At 49.4% G+C, this 20167-nt stretch overlaps 1 long non-coding RNA gene across 1 annotated transcript in view; it reads right to left on the bottom strand.

Annotated features, from left to right (window-relative positions):
* LOC310889065 overlaps positions 1-9358 on the bottom strand; it is a 28072-nt gene extending 18714 nt beyond the window's left edge. Inside the window, exon 1 of the long non-coding RNA XR_014576349.1 lies at positions 9111-9358. This is a non-coding gene — a long non-coding RNA (uncharacterized lncRNA). The remainder of the gene's footprint in view (positions 1-9110) is intronic.
* Positions 9359-20167: the final 10809 nt, after the last annotated feature.

Below are 20167 nucleotides of genomic sequence, written 5' to 3' on the forward strand. Positions count from 1 at the left end.
TATTTTTCTCATGTTTTTTCTCATATTCAGCCCTTCTGGCCGGACGCAGCCTGGGTGTCGTTGCACCAGCACCTTGCTCTCTGCAGGGCCGCACCGGCTCATGCACAGAAGGGCCACGATCCCAAAGCCAGCTGAGAAGTTCCTTTTTGTGTTTTACCTCCCTCTAGGGAGATTTGGATGTGCCGGCATGGCGACTGCCCTCTCGACGTGGCACTGACCCCTGGCTGCCTCGCAGGCTGGGCTTTGAGCAGCCGATCCTCCGCGTCCCACAAGCATCTACCCGAGCGCGCTGCGTTTCTGCTGGGGAGCGCGCGGTGCGGGCGGTGGTGACCTGCCAACGTATTGTTGTGGAAGTGCTGATCAGATCAGGCACAGATGGGCGACACAGAGCTGTCATAATCAGCCTGGATTTGAAAATGTTATAATTGGGATGGTAAACAAGTTCACAAGGGCCCCATTGAGGCAAGGGATTGCCATGGTAACAGACCAGAAAAGTCTGGGAACGAGGAAGGTATCGATAAGTGGGGGCAGCGGGAGGGAAGGTGCGGCGGGCGCCCCGGGGACGCTCCTGCGGCGCGGGTCCCTGCGGGCATGGCAGCGTGGAGCAGGGCTGGGTGCGGGCCACCGTGCCACCGCCACCCTGCTCTCCGGAGCGACGCCGCTCCTCCAGGCATCGAGCTTCCCCAGGACCCGGCAGGCGCGAACGGTTTCAGCCTGCGGGCCAAGCTCGGGAGAAACCCGCGGAGCACGTCGGCCGCTCGAGCCCTCTCCCGGTGTTTCGGGCTGAGATTTGAACTTGGAGAAGCGCGAAGGAAGTAAAAAAGCTCCCTAGTGCTCCTGAGCTTATCGACTTTGTTTTTATCCCAAAATAATATATTTTTAAAAACCTTCTTTTATTAATCAGCTCTTTATCTTTCATAGGGCAATATTTTTCATTCCGAGACAAATGCAGCAATTTTCCTCACTACGGTAAAACAATAAAATTAGTTTATAGGCAAAAAAGAAATGTTAAGGGCCCAGTGGCACTGAAACCTCATTAACAAATCTTTTTTAAGTGGCAGGCTTGCATCTTGAGTCAATGGACAGAAAAAGCAGTTGCACATTTCCAGATAATCAGGAGCTGAATCTGGTAATCAATCTATTGAGTTGGAGCGGACTTTTTTGAAGATTTGGTCTTGTTGCTTTTATGGTGAAAATGAGTGTATATATAGATAGCGTTTGATGCTCTGGGGTTACTTTAGAAAGCAATGGTAAGGTTGGGAAGCAAATCTATATTTTCAAAATCACATGTAATAAAATAACAAGAAAGGAAAAATATTCTTTTGGGGTAAGCGGCCCTGATTTGGTGGTTGTGCCAAACATTTGGGCTGCATGTCTGCTAGGCTATTGGCAGATGTGGGGGCAGTGCTGGATCTTCTCTACTCGCTGAGGCCGTGGGCGTAAGTTAACAGCCAGGAGCGCCTGGACCAGGGGGAAGGAGCCTCCTCATTGTTCCCATCAAGTGAAATAAATAAGTCAGCAAGGCAGGTATCACACTGACAATAAAGTTCCTTGCTGTAGAGAGTAGCAGCGACAAGGAACGCTATAATTTGTCAGAATTGCAATATAATATGTGGCTACTTAGTGCACTGAGGGCATGGAAATGGAGCTGGAGAGAAAAACAACTTTTTACTAGTACTTTGTATTTAAATGCATCCTTGACGGCACTTCCACTGCCCCCATGGGATATTACTCCATGATATGACTTTTCCACCTGAACTTTTTTTTCAGTGAATTTATTACACAAAGAGTTTAATTATAACAACAACAAAGAAGTAGGAGGAAGATACGAATCTAAGCACGTTTCCAACCAGAGGAGAAAAAAAAATAAAGAAAAAGAAAAAAAAAAAGCTTTAGGACTGCTTGACACCTTAAGGAAGAGTCTAAACACTGCTTTTATTTGGGTGGCACCAACTAAAAGGAAAGGAGAGTCTGACTCCCAGGCATGTTTTGCCTTCGCTCACTTGCTGGAACAGCCACTAGAGCTAATGAGCACTCCCAGATTTCGTACCCTCTGGGAAAAGATGTCTCCCAGGAGTTACACAGCTTATTTAGGAAGAGGCCCTTGAAATACATCTGCATTCATCCTGGAAATAAATAAATTTGAATTCAGAGCAGTTAGATTTTTCCAAAAGTGGAGAGCGAACACATGTGGGCACATTGTTATTTAGCAAAAGACTGCGAGCCCAGATTTTTCCATCACTATCATAACCGTACAGCAGCACTATTTATCATTTTTCCAGTTGCTGCATTCTGTTCCAATCACAATGAATTGCTATGAAAGATCTCTGATAATAACTAGCCACTAAGACCTATGAGACTTCATTTATTATGGCATAATATACACATTACCTAACTTGTGTTGGACCATATGGAGAGCTCTCTGTTGAATTTGGCGTAGTTACTGGGGTGAAACAAGGATGAATTTTGTTCCTCATCCTCTTCAATTATGCCATAGATTGGATCATGCAGCAAACTCCAACAGATCATCTGGGCATAGCAATCAGCCCTGAGGACCACATCACTGATTTAGTCTGTGCCAATAAACACAGTGCTGTGTGCGAAAACACTGACGGGAGCGCGAGTGGCGCTGAACAGCACCGATCCCTGGAGCAAATCAATAGGGCTTAACACTTACCTAAAGCGAAGGTCTTCTCTGCAAATGGGAACAGCCTTTTCACTTTGTCACCTGAAGGCAGAAAAAGGCTTTGGGAATATCATGCTTGTCTCTGAGCTTATGGGGAAGATGGGTGATAAGATCAAAACTTACGTAAACCAAGGTCAGTTCAATCACTGCATTTGAAACTGCAGGGAATTTAGCTGCAAAGCTCAACTCTGCAGGGGTAAATCCTTTGATGGCACAATGTGCAGTGTAAATAAGCTATAAGATTATCCCGTCTCTGCCTCTATGCATATGCATGCACGCTCTCACCTACATATTCTTTCATTTCTCTACAAACGTGTGTGCATGTATGTGTGTATCTACATATGCCCACATACACAGAATCACAGAATCATTAAGGTACACATATCTGATGGGCTGTAGGAAAAAAAAAATGAGTAAGGCAGATTTGTTTGGGATCTTACTGTCTGCCATTAGCAAACCATGAAGTTAAGAAACGCAGTCCAGTCTGGTGCCCATAATTACCACGGAACTGATTTTATTTTATTTTTTTAAGTGGAGTTGAGATGCCCAGCACTGCTCAGAAGTGCTCAGCAGTTCCTCGGGACTGAGCCTTAATGGTACCAGTGCCTGGATATTGCATGCCACATTTACATCAGAATTGCTGTGCCTGTATTCAACTCTACCCAAAATCTCCCTGATAAATAGTCTCTATTTAACTAAAATCTCCTTTTTGGTATATAAGGACTAATAGAACATGACATTTATTATTCAAAAGAGGTGGCAAACGAATCGAGACATTGATTCGATGTGAATAGGCAGAATACGATCCCCCACTCCTGCCTCCGTGCCTCTCTCTCTCTCAGACATAAATAATAGAACGGTTCCCATTCCCATTCCATTATTGCTAATAATGAGTTATGAGTAAAGCGCACCATGTCCCTCGAAAAAGGCAAGATATAGCTATGCTTATGGTTGATTATTAGAGGATAAAATAAAAAGATTGATGCCCAAAAAAAAGTCTAATTAGTGTTAGTCTATTGGAGAGGAAGCTGAGCATGCTGCTCTAGCACTGCCAAATGAAATTAAGGCCCAATTATTGATAAATGAAGAGTGGTTTGTGCTGGAGTCTGGCCTGGAGTCGAGGAAATACATCTGTCATTTGGCCTGCACAGAAGTCATTCATGTGTGACATAGCATCCTGTGCATTTATCATGCATCTGTAGATTTTTGTTTTAATTCAGTTAGCTGTCTAACTAGATTCGGTGCTGGATGCCGCGTACATAGTCAGAATTTGGACTGACAGATGCAATTCGAGTCTGAAATGGTGTGTGACACGACTAGCTATCCTGCATATTAATTATTATTGAAACCATTGTGGCCAAAACTTATACACTAATGGTCTATTTTGTTATCTGGTTTTGTGGCTTTTGCATTTAACAATTGCCCGGCGGCTCCGGGGCAGGTAAGAGACAACCCAGATCAATGGACCATTGTTGTTAAGCGCCCTTACTGTTACCACGAAAATTGGAAACGGAGGCGTTTGAAATGATGTAAAGAAAATGCCTCATTTTACCATTATGTAAACTGCAAACTCTATAAACGAGATAAGTGGGGTCAGGAGCTGAGTGGTGAGATACACTTTTCATTAAACTTAAATTGGTGAAATAGTTTATTAATTCCATTGTCAAATGCAAATGGAAAACAAACGTTTGTTAAGATGATAAAATTGCAGCGCTGGCGCGATTGTTCTGACGCCGGATCGGCGCAGTCAGCTGCGAGACTTATTTATCCTGTTGCACAAAAGTTTGGTTTAAAGTTCATGTAATTTCATCATCATATTGTGGGGAGAATTGAAAATAAATGTCACCTTCAAACGGAGAGAGCTAATGGAGTTTTTCAAAAGTTCTCAGGAAGCCTTGGGCAGGGAAGGTGCTCAGGAGGCGCGCGCCTGGGCAGCCTCCCCACCCGTCCTCCTTGGCCTCTTCTTCCCCTTCCTTCAGCCATGCTACCGGTGCCCGAAGCCTTCCAAAGCCTTGTCACACATTTTTGCGTGGGTGAAACCACCGTGACTGGAAAGCACCGAGCCCCATTCCAGCACGAGCTCCAGCAGCCTTGCTGTGCCTCGCTCACCCCACAGAGCCACCGTGGTCCCGCGGGACGGGTGCTAACATGGGCACTCCGGGTTCCCCTCCGGAGGCCTGGCTCTGGGTGCATGGGTCTGGGTTGTGCCCAATGCTACTGGCTTCAGAAGTGCCAAAAAAATCTTCCAAGGATCCGGGTTTGGGTGCTGATCTGCTCGGCACTTCAACACATGGGGATCACTCCTTTAAAATTAAACTTTAGAGACAGGCACCTGATACGTCTTCCCAAAGTAGGCTTCTCACTGTCACAGGTTTCAGTGCTTAGCGGCTTTTGAAGGACCTGGTAAGATCTTCGACGTATCTTTTAATACCAAAACATTTTGGGAAATCTGCCCCACTTCTAAGTAGGGCAGAGAATGTCTTATCGTCTCAAAGAGCTGTAAACCGATTTTCTAGATGGGGAGTAAAGTTTCCCGAGGCACCGTATGATCCATATTCCCCAGTCCTATTTAACCGCCGCTGTGGCCAGTCCCAGCTTTGGGGGGGGGCTTTCCGAAAACCATGGTGTTTGGTCTGGGACTGACTCCGGAGGTCAGTGCCAAGGTGATGCAGTGCCTAAGTCCTTCTTACTGCAGAACAGCACGCTCAAAATGCCCGTGAGCTCCAGGCCTCTACCCACTGAGCTCTGAAGGAAACCCTGCTCGAGGTCGGAGCCCAGGTGGAAACCCAGTGGCAAGAGCCCCCCAGGGCCTGTGTCCGCACAGGCTGCGGCCGGCAGCGCTCCTGGATTTCCCCCCAGTCTGGCACACAAACCCTTCATTTCCCTTCACAGTAATCCAGTTCTTTCTTCACAGTTAAGGCTGTTGCGAATGAGATACTAATAGAATTTTCTACCTCAGATTTACAACATTTTGACCAATATTAGAGCCACTGAAAACTAACAACAACAAAAAAAAATCCTTTCTGGAACGTGCTTCTCCTTGTGACGTTTCCCTGGATTCCTCTGAAACGGGGATTATGCCACTAGCTGCTATTTTCTGTGTACTTCACACGCTGAGCAATGTCGTGCCTCCAACATAGGCGAAGTTTCAAATATTAAAAATAACAATGAAGTACAATTCCTCTTACTCATCCTAACTCGATTTGGGGCCGCCAGCACGAGCCGCGTGCCATATGGAGATTTGTTAGCCACTTCTGCTCAGAGACGCAGCGCTTCGGAGGGGCGCGGACGGCGCGGAGCCGCCTCCCCCGTCCTACCTGCGGCCACCCCCCCGCAGCCCTTCCCCACCCTTTGCTGCAGCCCCAGCACCGCAGCGCAGTTTTTGCCTTTCCCTTTGCAGCACAGCCTCCTCTTACGGCACACTGCTGCTGCCGGGAGTGCTCGTCCCCTGGCCCTTGGTATCTGCTTGTCCCAGAGCACGGGGAAGGAGGAGAGCTGAGGGCAGAGGTCTGGTCCCCAGGCGCTTGTACCTGCCCAGGGCGCCCCAGAGGCTCTGGCCCTTGGGGATTTAGGAGCTGCGCCCGTGTGAAGCACTCCTTTTGCACCAGCCCCGGCGGCCGAGCTGCCCAGCCGCTCGGTGACACCTGCACGAGGCAGGGACGAGGTGGGGGCAGCTCGCTGAGGGCAGCATCTGCCCTGACGCTGCAGATGAGCACGGCCAACCTTGTTTGTCACCGCCGTGTTGTTCCACCTGCGCCGTGACCCTGTAACTTCCACAGAAAAGCAATTTTTGCTGCCAACAACAGTTTTGTGTTTACAAAAGAATATGCAAAGCAGTGCTAAGTAGGGAATGACATTTTCTCCCTCACAAAGAGACAGATTTCCTTGCGCTCGCTCTATGCATAACCATATCCCCACGGCGTCCCGCGTGCTGCTCCCAGCCCCTGGAATGGTTTTCCTGTAAGTCACGGCGGCAGGAGATGCTGGTTTGGAGCCAGCACTACGTGGGCTGCCTGCTGAACGCTCCAGGCTCTGGGCATGGTGGCCACAAGGCGCCGTCACCATGCTGAGCATCATCCCTCGGACCAGCGCAGTTTTAGAGCAGGGACACAGCGTGCTTTCACCGGCGCCGAGTAACGAGCTGCATCACACACACCAAATGGGAAAGGCTGGCCTTTTTCCTTTTTACTTTTCTGTGAGAATATTTGTGCTCAGTGACACCCCAGCATATGCAAGAGAAGGCCAGTGGTGGGCTCCTGCTGCCAGGCGACCCCTTCCTCGCCCCCATCCTTACCCCTGCAGCAGCTGTCCCTGTGCCAGGGCAGATGAGCAGAGCTCACTGCTGTCCAGAGCCCCTTTTTCCCCTTAAACCTGGCCCCAAAACCTGAATGGCCCCTGCCTGACCCTGGTTGCATCCCTCCCCTGAGCGCTCAGAGAGGAATACAGCTTTCTAGAGCCTTCGAAGGGAGGATTTGCAAGCACACCTATGGGATGGAGACGTCTGCTGAAAGGCAACGGAAGGTGGCCACCAAACTACCCGACACTGCCTTATAAATCCCAGAGTTTATATTTACAGCTCCAGCCTTTAATTTGGCCTATTCTGATGAAAATGCAGCTTTGTGTGCTAAGGAAGTGGCTACACAGTATGGCCAAGGTACCCTTCAGCCAGACCTGCTACATAGTATAGAATGAAAAGAGGAAAAAAAAAATAAAAAAAAAATATATATATATATACTTTTAAAGAAAAGAACATCAATAAAACTTATTTAAAAAAATAGGGAAGAAAAAAAAAAGAACACAACAACCCAGTCATGGAAAATAAACCCAGGAAAGCCGAACTACACAGACACAACAATAGCTGCAGGGCTGAGACCTTGTAAAGAAAGCTCATGCCTGGAGTAAGGTTTTACAGTGAGTTTTAAACCACTTTAAAATGTCAAGTTTGGTTTTTGACGTGGTTACGTTTACCCCATAAAAATAAAGTGATTTGAAGACCCTTTGGGGCCCTGGAACGGCTCCCAATCTTGCTATATAGACTTTGCTTCACATGTTGGTTTTAGCTGCTTATTGCCTTTTGTGATACTCTGGTTATTAGGTTAGATCAGCAGCACTTCCATTAAAAACCCCTATTGATCATATGCAATACCTGAACGGTCGGTAGCTTTTATGTGAAGAGAATAAATGATATATTTGTTTCTAACTGTTAAACTGTAGGGTTATCGAGGGACTGAATAACTGCCCTTAATATGGCAATTATTTTTGCAGGTACAGTACTTGGTAATGTTTGAGCGTAATTACCTGGTAATCTGGTATTTACTACGTAACTGCAAAGTGTAATATTTGCACCTTGTAAAATAAAACAGGCATTTAAAAATATTTAATACTTTCTGGCTTTCCTTTGTGTCTCTGCCTGCGTTTCCCCCACAACGCAGCGCTGCCGCCCCTTTCCTTCCCCAGCCCCCCGTGGCTGGGACAGGAGCAGCACGGCGGGTCCCTGCCTCGGGGGCTGGCCTCCCCCCGGCCCCCACCGGTGTGTTGGTGGGGCTGCAGCCCCCAGGCACCCCGCACCCCGCGGGGACTCGGCACGGCCACCCCAAACCCTCGGCAGCAGCCCTGGGAAGGGGCGAGGAGGGCCGCAAGCAGAGGGAAACCATTCCCGTGCTGGATGCGGAGCTGCCACTCGGCAGCATCTCTGAACCCCGTCACCCCCCGACTGGCAAGAGATGCCCAGGAAGATGCCCGGCTTCCCAGCGCCCAGCCCGGGCGCTCCCCGCGGGCAGCGAGGGGCAGGTTGGAGCTGCCTCCTGCCTGGGGGAGCGCTGCTGCAGGATTGCTAAACTGCCGAGTGCTGTAATGTGTTATGACATAGATCAGCTGTTGTTTTCCAGTCTCAAAGGAAACCTTGTGGAATCTCATTCCTTTGACTGTATTAAATTATCTGCAAATGTTGTCCTTTAAACACAAACTCAAGGCCCTTGCGCTGAACATTAAACATGGATTGCGCGAAGGGTAAAATCTCTTTAAAGCTATTGTTTCTTTGGATATTTGGTTTACCTTTAGTTTTAGAACAAAGTAAATTAATAAATGAAGGGTTAGGAGAATTGTTACTATAGCAATCTCCATGGTAACATAAAAAATGCCACAAACACTCATCTTCAGACTCCAGCTCCTGCGAGAGCACGACTCTGGGTAAAACGCAGGGACGGCTCTTCCTCGCCGTGATGCTGCACTGAGCCAAATTCCAGTTGTCTTTCAGATTGCACTCGAGAGAAGTTACTGCCCTCAAATAAAAAGGAGTATCTTGAATCTCCACAAACCTCTCAGGAAAAAAATAAATAAATAAATAAAAAGGAAAAAAAAAAAAAAAAGACTGTTTTCTTAAATAAACCCTGGGGAGCTCATGGCTTTAGAAAATATTTCTGACCTGAAATCAGCGATGCAATGGGAACGGTTCTTTTCCTGCTGAGGAACCAGATCTGTCTTCAGGCTCTTTGGGCTTCCTAATAACTTTCTACTGGGTTTGCATAACTCCTCTGTTGTGAAAGAGCTTAGCAAACATCAGCACAAGGTATTGCATTCAGATTGGCACTGCACTCACATTTTTCCTCCATCTCCTCATGTCTCTGCAAAACGGGATGACATTGGAGCCACTCAACTGTTACCAGAGGTCACCCTGCCACCGCTCCGAGTGGCGCAGGAGTCAGTGAAAACGGGCCGAGTTTTGGCCGCAGAACGAAAATTAAAGACACCTGCTGAAATAGCACTTGGCCTAAAAAATTAACCAAAAGAGTCATTCTGGGCTAAATCCTGATATTTCACTCTAATGCCCTTGTTTTAGGAGAGCTGTCCCCGGAATGCAACACCGGCAGCCGGAGTGCAGGTGGGTGGGCGGGTGGTCCCCCCAGCCAGCCTCCTGCTCCCTTAAACCAGCACTGCAGCTAAGCTCTTACAGCTCCACGGGGCACTTTTAAGCTAAATTCCGCAAATCAGTACAGGAGCCTGCGTTACTCGGTGCTGACGGCCAGCCTTGCGGCTGCTTTTGGGGAGCTAGTAAACAAGGTCTCGGGGAGACACCCGCCTGTGTGGTGCTGCGGGCATTGAGGCTCTTCTGAAAGGCCAGCAGTGTCTGAGCAAGGGACAGACAGGCGGACGGAGAGGCAGAGAGGCCTTGGGGACAGGAGGGGAGGCCCAGCCCCAGCCCCCACTGCGAGGAGGCAGAGCAGGAGCTGGTCCCAGAGGTGCCGGCCGCAGCGGCTGCCCCTGCCCGCCCGGCTCCGTTTGCTTGCACTTCCCTTGGTGCCAGCCGGGCAGCACTGAGCATAGACCAATTCCTTATTATTTTTGTGTTCTTCTAGCCCTTTGCAATAAATAGCGGGGGCCTGGGAATGTTTTCAGAAGCAGAGTTGTGCCATTTTCCTGCCTGTAAACTTCAGCATAGTTCTTCCACTTTTACTAAACATTTACAGAACGGTATTTGTAAACTGGGTGTTCACGAAAACCATGGCCCAAAGCCCAGCAGGTCCAAGCACAGGCATTTTCATGTGCAGACTGCCGGGCAGGATCAGGCCCAGGAGCTGAGCGTTACTGCCCGAGGCCTGGTGTGAGCGGTGCCTTGCAGCCCGCATGCGGGCCCGCACGCCGTGCTGCGCCCTTGGGCCCTTTGCAGAGCTTAAACAGCAGCTCCTTCCTCCCAGGGGAGGCCAGGGGAGGCTCCCTCTGACTCTGCAAAACTGTCGGAAGAAAAAAAGCCCCCAGTGTTGGTCCCGACAGCAGGTGGTACGCTGGAGTTGCTCCCCAAAGGTGAAGCTCCCCTCGAAGAGCAGCCACACGTGCCTCTCCCACAGCACCTCCTTGTCCTCTCTGTGGCAAAGCTGCTGCCTGCCAGTAGGGATTTGAACTTTCCGAGTTAAGCTATCAAAATGCAGCTTCGCAGCTCCACACAGGGAGTAAGCACACGGAGCTTCCACTTGTCTTTATGCTGACGAATTCGTAAAGTAACACGCTGCTGGAGCGCTGCTGGCTCGCCCCAAATGAAATGATGTGGAGGTTAAACACTGCTGGTAATACTTTATTACAACAGGGTATAAGTGGCAAATTAAAAGAATAAAATGAGCACTGGTGGCTCCGGCAGGGCTATGCACACAGAAACAAAGAGAAATGTAATGAGGTTGAGGGTGAAAGCTTTCTTCTCAGCTCTGCAATTGAAGTGTTCAAAGAGCAAACTGTGGAGCAAGCTGCAAGGGTCAGATCTGGAGAACAGCCACGTTCCGTGTCTCAGCATCCGTTCGGGGATAAATTTGGCTCTTAATCAGGGCTGACAATTAGGCCGTACAGTTAATATTTTTACAGCTGTTTTATTAATAACACATACAGAGCATCCAGCCAGGATTTGTTGGAGACACCTCAGGAAAATGAATGATGTAAATAACAGATGGATGCAGAATATTCTTACAAACAGGCACAAAGATATTCCCATCTTGTTTAGAAGGAATTTAAATAGACAGATTGTAGATAAACAGGCAAACTGAAAAGAGGAGAGAGTGGGAATGGGAGTGGATAGCTCGCAGAGGAAGCGCCGGGGTGCCAAAGCGGCGGCAGGGGCACGCTGCCCCCCGTGCTGCTCCCCGGGCACGCCGCTCGTGGTGCGTGGCCTTCGTTGTGCAGTCCTTGCCCCTGCGTTTGGTGCCCGCATCCCCTGGTGCACGTGGGTCTCAGTCACCGCTCCCTAGCCGCAAAACGGCTGTCCTGTGGATAATTTCAACGTCCCTCCCATGATTTTACCTTTGAATCTCAACTCCACTAATTACACGGCTTCACATCCACGAATCTCTTTGAATTTTTGTACATGTCGATAACAAGAGAGAAGGGAGTGGCGGGCGTGATGCGGGGGAGCTTTTGAAGTTTTGGAAATGAGCCTCACTAGAGGCTGTCACAGGTGATGCACAGCTGCAGGGCAACGGACACAGTCATTTAGAGGGGCCACCAAAAGAGCACAGGTGGGAGGAAGCGCGGGGGCACATCTGGGACAGGGGTGAGCCAGGAAAGCACTGCCTGTCCCTGTCCCTCTGCTGGAATTGGGGTCTCTGAGGAGGCCAAGCAGGTCGGGGGGACACGGCCCCAGGGCTGTGCAGGACGTGCAGGGCTGCCAGCGCCAGGCCCGAAAGCACCACCCCGATTCTGCTGGCGGAGCTTTCCTTCAGGAAGCAAACTCCGTTGGCCCAACAGGAGCAATTTTTTTTCGGCAGAACTACGTTAAGCAAAAGGTGACTTTCTCTCCTGCAAGGTGGGAATTTAGGTGCACGCTCGGAGTTCAGCACACGTGTAAGTGCTCTGCTGAGCCGTGGCTTTGATTAGTGCCTTTCTCGGGGCAAAGAACTGCCAAATATTGTGTGTACAATACAAGATGATAAACATCACTAGTGTATGATACACTAATGCTTTGTGCATAAATGGTAAAACAAAATCATTTGGCACCAGTAGCCAGTGAATCATACGGATTTGCAGTTGGATTTGTACGTTGGGATTTTCTTTGGAGCTTTGCAAGCAGATCCAATGGTTAACAGCTGTAATTGATTGCAGTTGCTGAAGCCTGAGTTACCCGGTGCTTAACGTGGGCCGAAGAGCACAATATATCAGTGATGGCAAGAGGTGGACACCAGCGCCAGGCAAGGGCAGGTACACGTTCCTTTCGCCATGCCCTCTGCCTGGCAGCTGCCCTGTACAGCTCACACGCTCTGCGCACACCATGTCCAGGCCGACAGAGAGCAGGAGGAAGCCCTCTGCAGCTGGAGGGGTGGCCGTGCCATCACAGATCTCTTCGGCAGCAGCAGCTCCTTCCAGAGGTGCGGCGTTTCCTGGCGTCCCCGTTTCCGCAGGACCCTGAGTGCAGGGCCTGTCAGCAGGGTGCGCAGGGCTGACCCGGCGGCTGAGGAGCCGCTCCCTCCTCCTCTCCAGCAGCTGTTGTTCACTGCAGACTCCTTCCGCTGTGGTTTACCAGCCCTTCTGCCATGAAAGGCTTTCTTAGCAGTTTTGCTCACTGAAATGACGTGCTCAAAATGATACGGCATAAGCCGTGGATAGGGTTGCACTGCACCCTAGGAGAGACAAAGCTGGGCAAGACAGACCTGTGAGTGGTCCTGCTCTTACGCCCTTCCACTACAGCAGATTTGGGGTTCGTAACTGTACCAGGACCCCACATGCAGTGGTGCAATGAACGCAGCAGGAGGGCGATGCTGCTCCTGCTGCTGGCTTGTCCCACCCAAGGAGCCCATCTTTGTGCATTGGGTTTGGCTGTTGAGAAGATAGGGTCAGCCTTCAATGCAGGAACCAGGAACAGAAAATGCTGCAAAAATATTTGAGAAACAAAGTGAATGAAAGTAGACGAAGCTCCCAGACCTGTCAAGTCCAGTCCCCAGTAATTATGTCGACACAAATCCCTTTATCATGCTTATCCAGCCATCTTACAAGTTGGTACACTTCTTTCCCTGGTGTCTTCCAACAGCTTTTGCAAAGACACTGCTAGTGTAAAGGTTAAGATTTTTTTTTCTTCTAGTTTTCAGGCTAAACTTAGAGATCAGCACCAGCTGCAGAGAGGCATTCTTGTATGTTCTCTGAAGGCTACCACAGTACCAGGCCCCACACTGATACTACGGTGCTGGTGGTGCCATGACTCCAAACAGATGCGTTACTAAATAATGCCGTAGGCATTAGGTGGGGCATAGGATGCTCAGCCGACGGCACCGGGGCCACCCCATCCCATCCCGGCTGCGGATGGGCAGCGCGTGTGGCTGAGGTCTCACACCCACATGCTGCAGGGACTGCGCTGATCTGAGAATCGTGATATCTGCAGGTAAGTGCATATGATATTCTCACCCAAGCATGCATTCAGCGGAGAAACATCGCTCTAAATAGCAGTGAAGTCATCAGAGTATGGAAAAATACGGAAAGCAAACATATTCAGGAGTTCTAAAAATCAAACTGTGATAAATATCAGCATAACAAGCCTCATTTGGGAACACACCGTTCTCCCAGAGGAGGCTGTCTGACTATCAGTGCCTTTAGAAACACACTTTCTCCAGGGCTGTGTACTGAGCACGGGGTAAGATAAACACGAGTGCCTTTTCCCAGCCTGCTCATCTACAGGCATCTAAATTAAGAGATTGTGTTATCAGTGATAAAAGTTCATTGAGGGTTCATTTCAGTTGGTTTGAAGGTTTTTAAGGAGAAGAATAAACAAACAGCAATTAGCACCATATTTAACATCGCTGACATTTTGTGGAGCCTATTTCTATCACGGGTAGAGGAAGATCTGCTCCGGAGATCGCTGTGTCTCAGCACGGCGTTACACTTCTGCCTCCAGGACCTCGCCGGGCAGCGGCAGGGCTCGCACGCCCGTGGGCAGCGCTGGCTCTGCGCGGCTCCGGGGTGTGCAGCAGCTGTGGCCGGGCTGCCCGCGAGCCATGGGCACACCAGTGGGACCCCAGCCCCAGCACCCCGGGGTGGGCTGGCCGAGGCCACGCTCCCAGCTGGTCCCCATGGCGCTTGGCGGCACTTCGGGGGGGTCTGGCTGATGGGCACTTCGGTCTTCCTCCTGGAAACGGCTCCTCAGGGCTGCCGCGAGCACAAATCCAACCCGTTCCCCGTGTCAAGCTTCAGGATTTCACCCACTTACTGAATCACCGCGCTACGTGCGGGCTGTGTAATTGCACTTTGCTAGCTTTAACACCAGGCACCCCTGCTCTGAGCTTCGCCAGAGCCCCTCGCCAGGTAGAGCAGAGCTGCGCGACGGAGCGCGCGCCAGCCACCCCTCTGCCAGGCATCGGGACCGTCGGGTGCTTCGGTGAATAGATACAGGATAAAAAGTAGAAGCAGACAGTCTATTGTGCTTAGCTACTGATGTGCAGAGCTCTACAGTACAGACGTCTTAACACATAAATTTAACAATTATTATTGTGTTGCCCTTTTCCAAGAAAGGGTAAAGGAGATTTGTAGGAGCACTTAACACATGTAAATCCCCACCTCTTTAAACCAAAGCAGTGTGTTAAATGGGTCCATAAATATCATAAGTATTCTGTCCTTTTAGAAATCATACCTTTTTTTTCCCCCTTTCAATGCAATTAAACCCATGCCTTATTATAACACAACTCTTGGGAACCAGACATTTAAAAAAACTCCAAACAGGTGTTTATTGAGAAAGACAATGATCTTCGTTGGGTTAAGCGTAAGTAGAAGTCAAAGACAAAAGGCAGTCTGCATAACGCACGGTCCTGAATCACAATTTGGCAGTTTTCTGCCAAAATTAAGTTAAAATCTCATTCAGCCACGTCTCTCACCTACACGCGAGGGCTGAAATATTCAGCTGGGGCTTCTCTCTCTTCTTGCACAGCCCCCGGGAGCGCGGGCGGGATCTCCCCAGCTGCCGGGTGTCCGTCCCGCGCTGTCACCAGCATCGCCCCGCGGTCCTCGGGAGCACCCCTTCACCCCCCGGCAGGGACCCAAGCCCCTGCTGCAGATCAGCACAGGCTCAGACAGGAGTCACAGGATGTTTGGTGAGATTAAGCCCATGGTCACTGTGTGCACATGCAAACCAGGGTTCCCAGGTGTTTCTCTGACAATTAAAGTTTTTGCTTCCTTACCTTCAGTGGCTTCTGACACACCTATGGGCACCACCACCACTTCCCTGGTAGGAAAAGGGGCCACCACCAACCACCCTGCCCAAGGCAGGCTCCTGGCCTCTTGGCCAGGACTGAGTGCCCTGGTGGAGGGAGATGCTGGCCCTCCCTGGGGCTGGTGAGCCCCCGGCGAGCCCCCAGCCCACGGATGGCAGGCAAGGCCCTCGTGGGCCATTTCCACACGGGCGCCACAGCTCGCTGCTCGAGCTGGTCCTTGCAGAATACCTTCAACACATTCATTGTGATTGAAAAGTGCCTAATGTATAATTTATATGTTATGATTGCTGCACAAAGCCCCAGTTGTAAATTAATGAGGTTGGACGGTACTTAAATCCCGTATTCTCGAGTTAAAATTCACTCGCTGGCCTGCTCCTTTTATGATTCCTGTCATAACTCTGTGGTGTTGCATCACTGCCAATTCAACTACACTTTTACCAGTACGATGAATAAGGAAAAATGAAAATCGCATTTGGCACTTTTAATCAGATAATTATTTTTAAGAAACTAGCAGGAATGTTAAATACATTTTCCAGTTTTTTTCCATCTGTTCCGGCTGACGTGCAAGACTGGTGCTCTAATAACAAGGCAGATCTCACGAGCGCGCCTCATAATGAGTATTTCAGGATTATTCATGTACAAAGATATATATGTGGTATCTGTTTGCAGGACATCTGGCTGCAACATGTGCCTCGTTAAGTTACACCTGTAAATCTGAGGTCAATGCCTAAACCTGCAAGGGTACAAATAACGAGCCCCATGAATGGGGTTATTAACGGTGCCAGGTGCTGGCGGTGCTCAGGGCCGGGCAAGGCGCTGGTAACGGCCCCGGCCTCGGCGGCCGGTGTAGTGTGTCAGGAAGCAGGAGCGGGGCTAAGCTCTGCTGAAGCCGTCCTCGACGGGGCCCGTGTTCTCCGCAGCCCGGCGAATGCTTTCTCCGACTGCACGTCGGTAAAACAACGAACTCGGTGTAATTCTATAATGTTTAACTTTGTTCAGCTAAGCTGTGCGTTGTATAAACCGACTTGAATGTTTGGTTAAGGTTCAAAGCCAGCCCAAATACTTTCTATTCTGTAAGAAATATTCACTTGCTTTTTTTCCCCTTGGCGTGTTCCGCACTTGGACAAACTGAGTAAATACATAACGCAATCGAGCAAAGAGCAAGTGCCGGTGTGGGAGTCTTCCCAGCCCTCGAGCAGCAGAGCGGAGGGGAATTTTCCTCTCTTTGAGGGACTTTCTCACAGTTTTTCCAATACAAGCTGCAAAGCAGAGCGGACAGACAGCCAGGCGAAAAGTCGAGGAAAAAGGTCACGCGCACCAACACGCGAGGGATTTCGTCTGCAGTCCAAAGGGAGAGCGCACCTATGGTGTAAGGGCGAACACAACAAGGGAAATGGATTGGAGAAACAGTTGTAGGCATTTGTGGAAGCATTATCTGTAGGCTAGACTTTAAGGGGTATGGGGGTATCTAAACACGCAGTCCTCTCATGGACTTTGCAGCTCCCTCTGACAGTGAGAGAGCTGTTTCCCCTATTTTCCCTAGCTGGGAATTACAACACAGAGAAGGTTTGTTGTTTTTGCTGAATATTTTTTGTTTGCTTGTTTGTTTGAGAAAACGGTTTCTGGAAAATGACTTTCCTTGTTAATTTTACCCTTTCTCCAGTGTTCATACTCAAAACAAGCCATTTCGCCCCCTCCGGTGCTCCTGTGAGCAGCTCTCACTGTGCCTGCGTGCTCTCAAACGTCGCAGCTGAACCGTACCTCCCGGCCGAGCTGCTGGGACTCAGAGAATTACAGGCTGCAGAAACTTCACCCTCACCACAGCCACATGAAACTAAACACGAACAAACAGGGGAACATCCCCTAATTACCGGGGGGCATTCCGGGGCGGCCAGGCACTGGGGACGTCGGGTGCCTTTGCTGAGGGCAGGCAGTGCCTGTGCTGAAACGGCCCCACCGGCAGCAGGCACGCAGCAGCAAGCCGCGGCCGGGGGCACACCACAGCGAGCTGCCCGGGTGCTGGGCTCCGACACCCAGTACGCGGGGATTGTCCTGGGCTGGGTGCTGGGCGCCTCTGTGAGCTGCCTTCCCCCGGGGCGCGCTCAGGAGCCTGGGGAGAGCTTCTGGGGCGGCTGGGTTCCAGAAACTTTTAAAGTTTGCCTTTCCACCAGCGAGAGGAGCAAGCACAGCAAAGTGGACTTGGAAGGGGGAACGTCTCCTATTTAATTTTGCAGTTGCTATAGTGATTGATTAAATTAAAAAAAAAAAAAAAAAAAAGCAACTTGTAAATTCAAAATCCTAATTGTACTGACAACAATCTAAATGTGGTTAGAACAGTGAGTCACACTCCAGATTATGTGTCTCAAATAAGGTTTTAATTTAAATTTAACAAGGCAATTATTGTACAGTATGTTAATTCAGTATCATTTGATTAACAAAAATGTGTTGTTTGAGCTTTAACACCTATGGTATTTAGTTAGATCTATATCTATTACATAGTTAAACCTCTCTGGCATACGTGGTGCTAATAATTAACATACAATAAGCGTGCACATAAGTGTACCTTTCTAGATTTGTTGGATATTTGTGATGCAGTAGCTGATTATTAGATATAATTCTGTATATAGGGGTGCAACGACAGCGGAGGAGGAGCAGAGGCGGCAGGTATGGCCAGTGAGACAGGCTGCCGGAGGGGGCTGGAGCAGATACGGAAAATTAACTTTGATGATCAAGGATCCAAAGATTGTGATAAATGTACAAGATGAGAAGACTGAAGTGTTAATGGATATAGCGGGCGTATATATGAAAGGGCAGGAGGGGAATGCTGCCGAGGAGATAATAGGAAACAAGGGCAGGCAGGGGACAGATTGTGACTGATTGGGCTTATACGACAGGGACACGCTTGTGGTTTTTGTTTGGTGTTTACTTCTGGTTACTGTCACAGGTTTCGCTGAAGAGCTCCGCAGCCCACAGCCTGAGCTGTTCCTGGCTGCTGCCCTGGGGCCAGCGGAGGACCCGGAGGAGTGGGACGTGCAGGGGGCAGGGGGGGAGGCCAGCACAGAAGGCTGCCGGCTGGAAGGACAGACTGCTCCCCTGTGCGCCTGGCGGTGGGCTTCGTCACGGGCAGGTCCTTCCTGGTACCAGCTCAGGGACCGAATGCACGTTTCAGCTTTCACTCCAGACCCCTCTGGGTCCCACCAGAGGAACCGTTGCCACCATTCAAGCTGGAGGAAGGTCTTCTACCCGCGCAGGGCACTTAAAATCCAACAGTGGCACAGGGTAGCCTGAGCCAGGGACCCCTCAGCTCTGCAGCCACCAGGAGAGCTGCCGGGTGTGATGCCTGCCACCAGTTCTGCTGCAGGAGGAGAGCTTTCCTTCTGCTGGGAAAGCCACTCCAGCCCGGCTGGGCTCGGTGAACACCCCAGGTTTCCTAGACGCCATGGCGCAGGACGTTCCCCCACCCACCCACACACCTCTTCATGCGTTTCATTAAAAATCTTTGAACACCGAATTTTGCACTAAGCTGAAATCTGAAAAAAAAATAATAATAATAATGGTGAGGCATAATGAAAATATTGAATCTGGTATTGAGTTCAGTACCGCAAAGATGACTGCACAGCATTGTTTTATTCATTTTCACATCTAATCCCATAAAAGCTTCTGTTTCTTAATATTGGAAGTTGCCAAGGAATTCAAGGCCTTCTTCCAGAAGTTAGGTCAATACACAAAGTCTTGATAATGAGTTGTTGGTGACTCAGCTCTGAGACTTGGCAAGGGCGGGAGGAAGTTTTCGGAGCTGGCTCCGATCCTTCCTCCCCACAAGATCCCAGAGGGTCATAATGACCAGCTGCACCGCTGTCTCGACCCAAAACTTGCGGGTTATCTGCAAGTCTCTGTCTTCTCCCACAAACTTCTTAACGCATATGGAAAAATGCATGAGAAGACCGGGAGCCACCAGGGAGCCGAGTGCCATCGGGACACGGGTGACATCCACATCTCCGGCCTCCTGGCGAATGCAGACAGCACCACCTCAAAGCTGCCTCCGGGGCTACTCGAGGCAGAGACCTGGGCGAAGAATTGGGCCTTTCCCTCATAAAACCTCCCCAGATATGGGTTTTTTCCTGGCAAACAGAGGGCTGAGGGGAGCGAAGCAGCGCCATCACACGACCCCGGGCCACATTTCCCCCTACGGGGCAGCACCGACTCCTTTAGGTGCACAACCTGCCCCAAAGGCCCCAGGACATTCCCTGCCCTGCCAAGCCCGGCCTGCAGCGTTAACAAATGATAGTGCATTTTCAGCACGAGGTACTTTTACACTGCTAATTGATTTTGAGCCGTTTCTGATGGATATTTATCTTCAAATAAAGCGCGCTTCCTTTTAAATCCATATTCTCAAGCCTCTATATCTATGTCTCATCTCTAAATCACAAGCTTTTACCTTCAACACAAGCTTCCAAACTGGTGGACTTTGGGGTTTTGCACTGGACTGCCCTCTTTCTACAAAAAGGAAAGAGCTAAAAACACGTTAGTGGTAATGGTTTACAGCACCACCGTTGAGTGCTAAAGTTGTTTTCCTATGAATATAGATTACATTTTTTTACATAGCAAGTAAACAGATGCATAAAGATGCATTATTTCATAAGCATAAAAAAACCTGCTGCAAGTATAGTGCTTTTAATTTGTTTTTATGATTACTTGTAATTAATTAGCATCAAAAGTAAATTATCAACATAGCTAAAAATTGAAATTGTACCAGCAAATGCAGGAATGATTTCGCTGGTTTATCTTTATACTAAGGTGGAAAAAAGAAATT

Source organism: Anser anser (genome assembly GCF_964211835.1).
Source record: "Anser anser genome assembly, chromosome: Z".
In the NCBI taxonomy this organism is placed as follows: Eukaryota; Metazoa; Chordata; class Aves; order Anseriformes; family Anatidae; genus Anser; species Anser anser.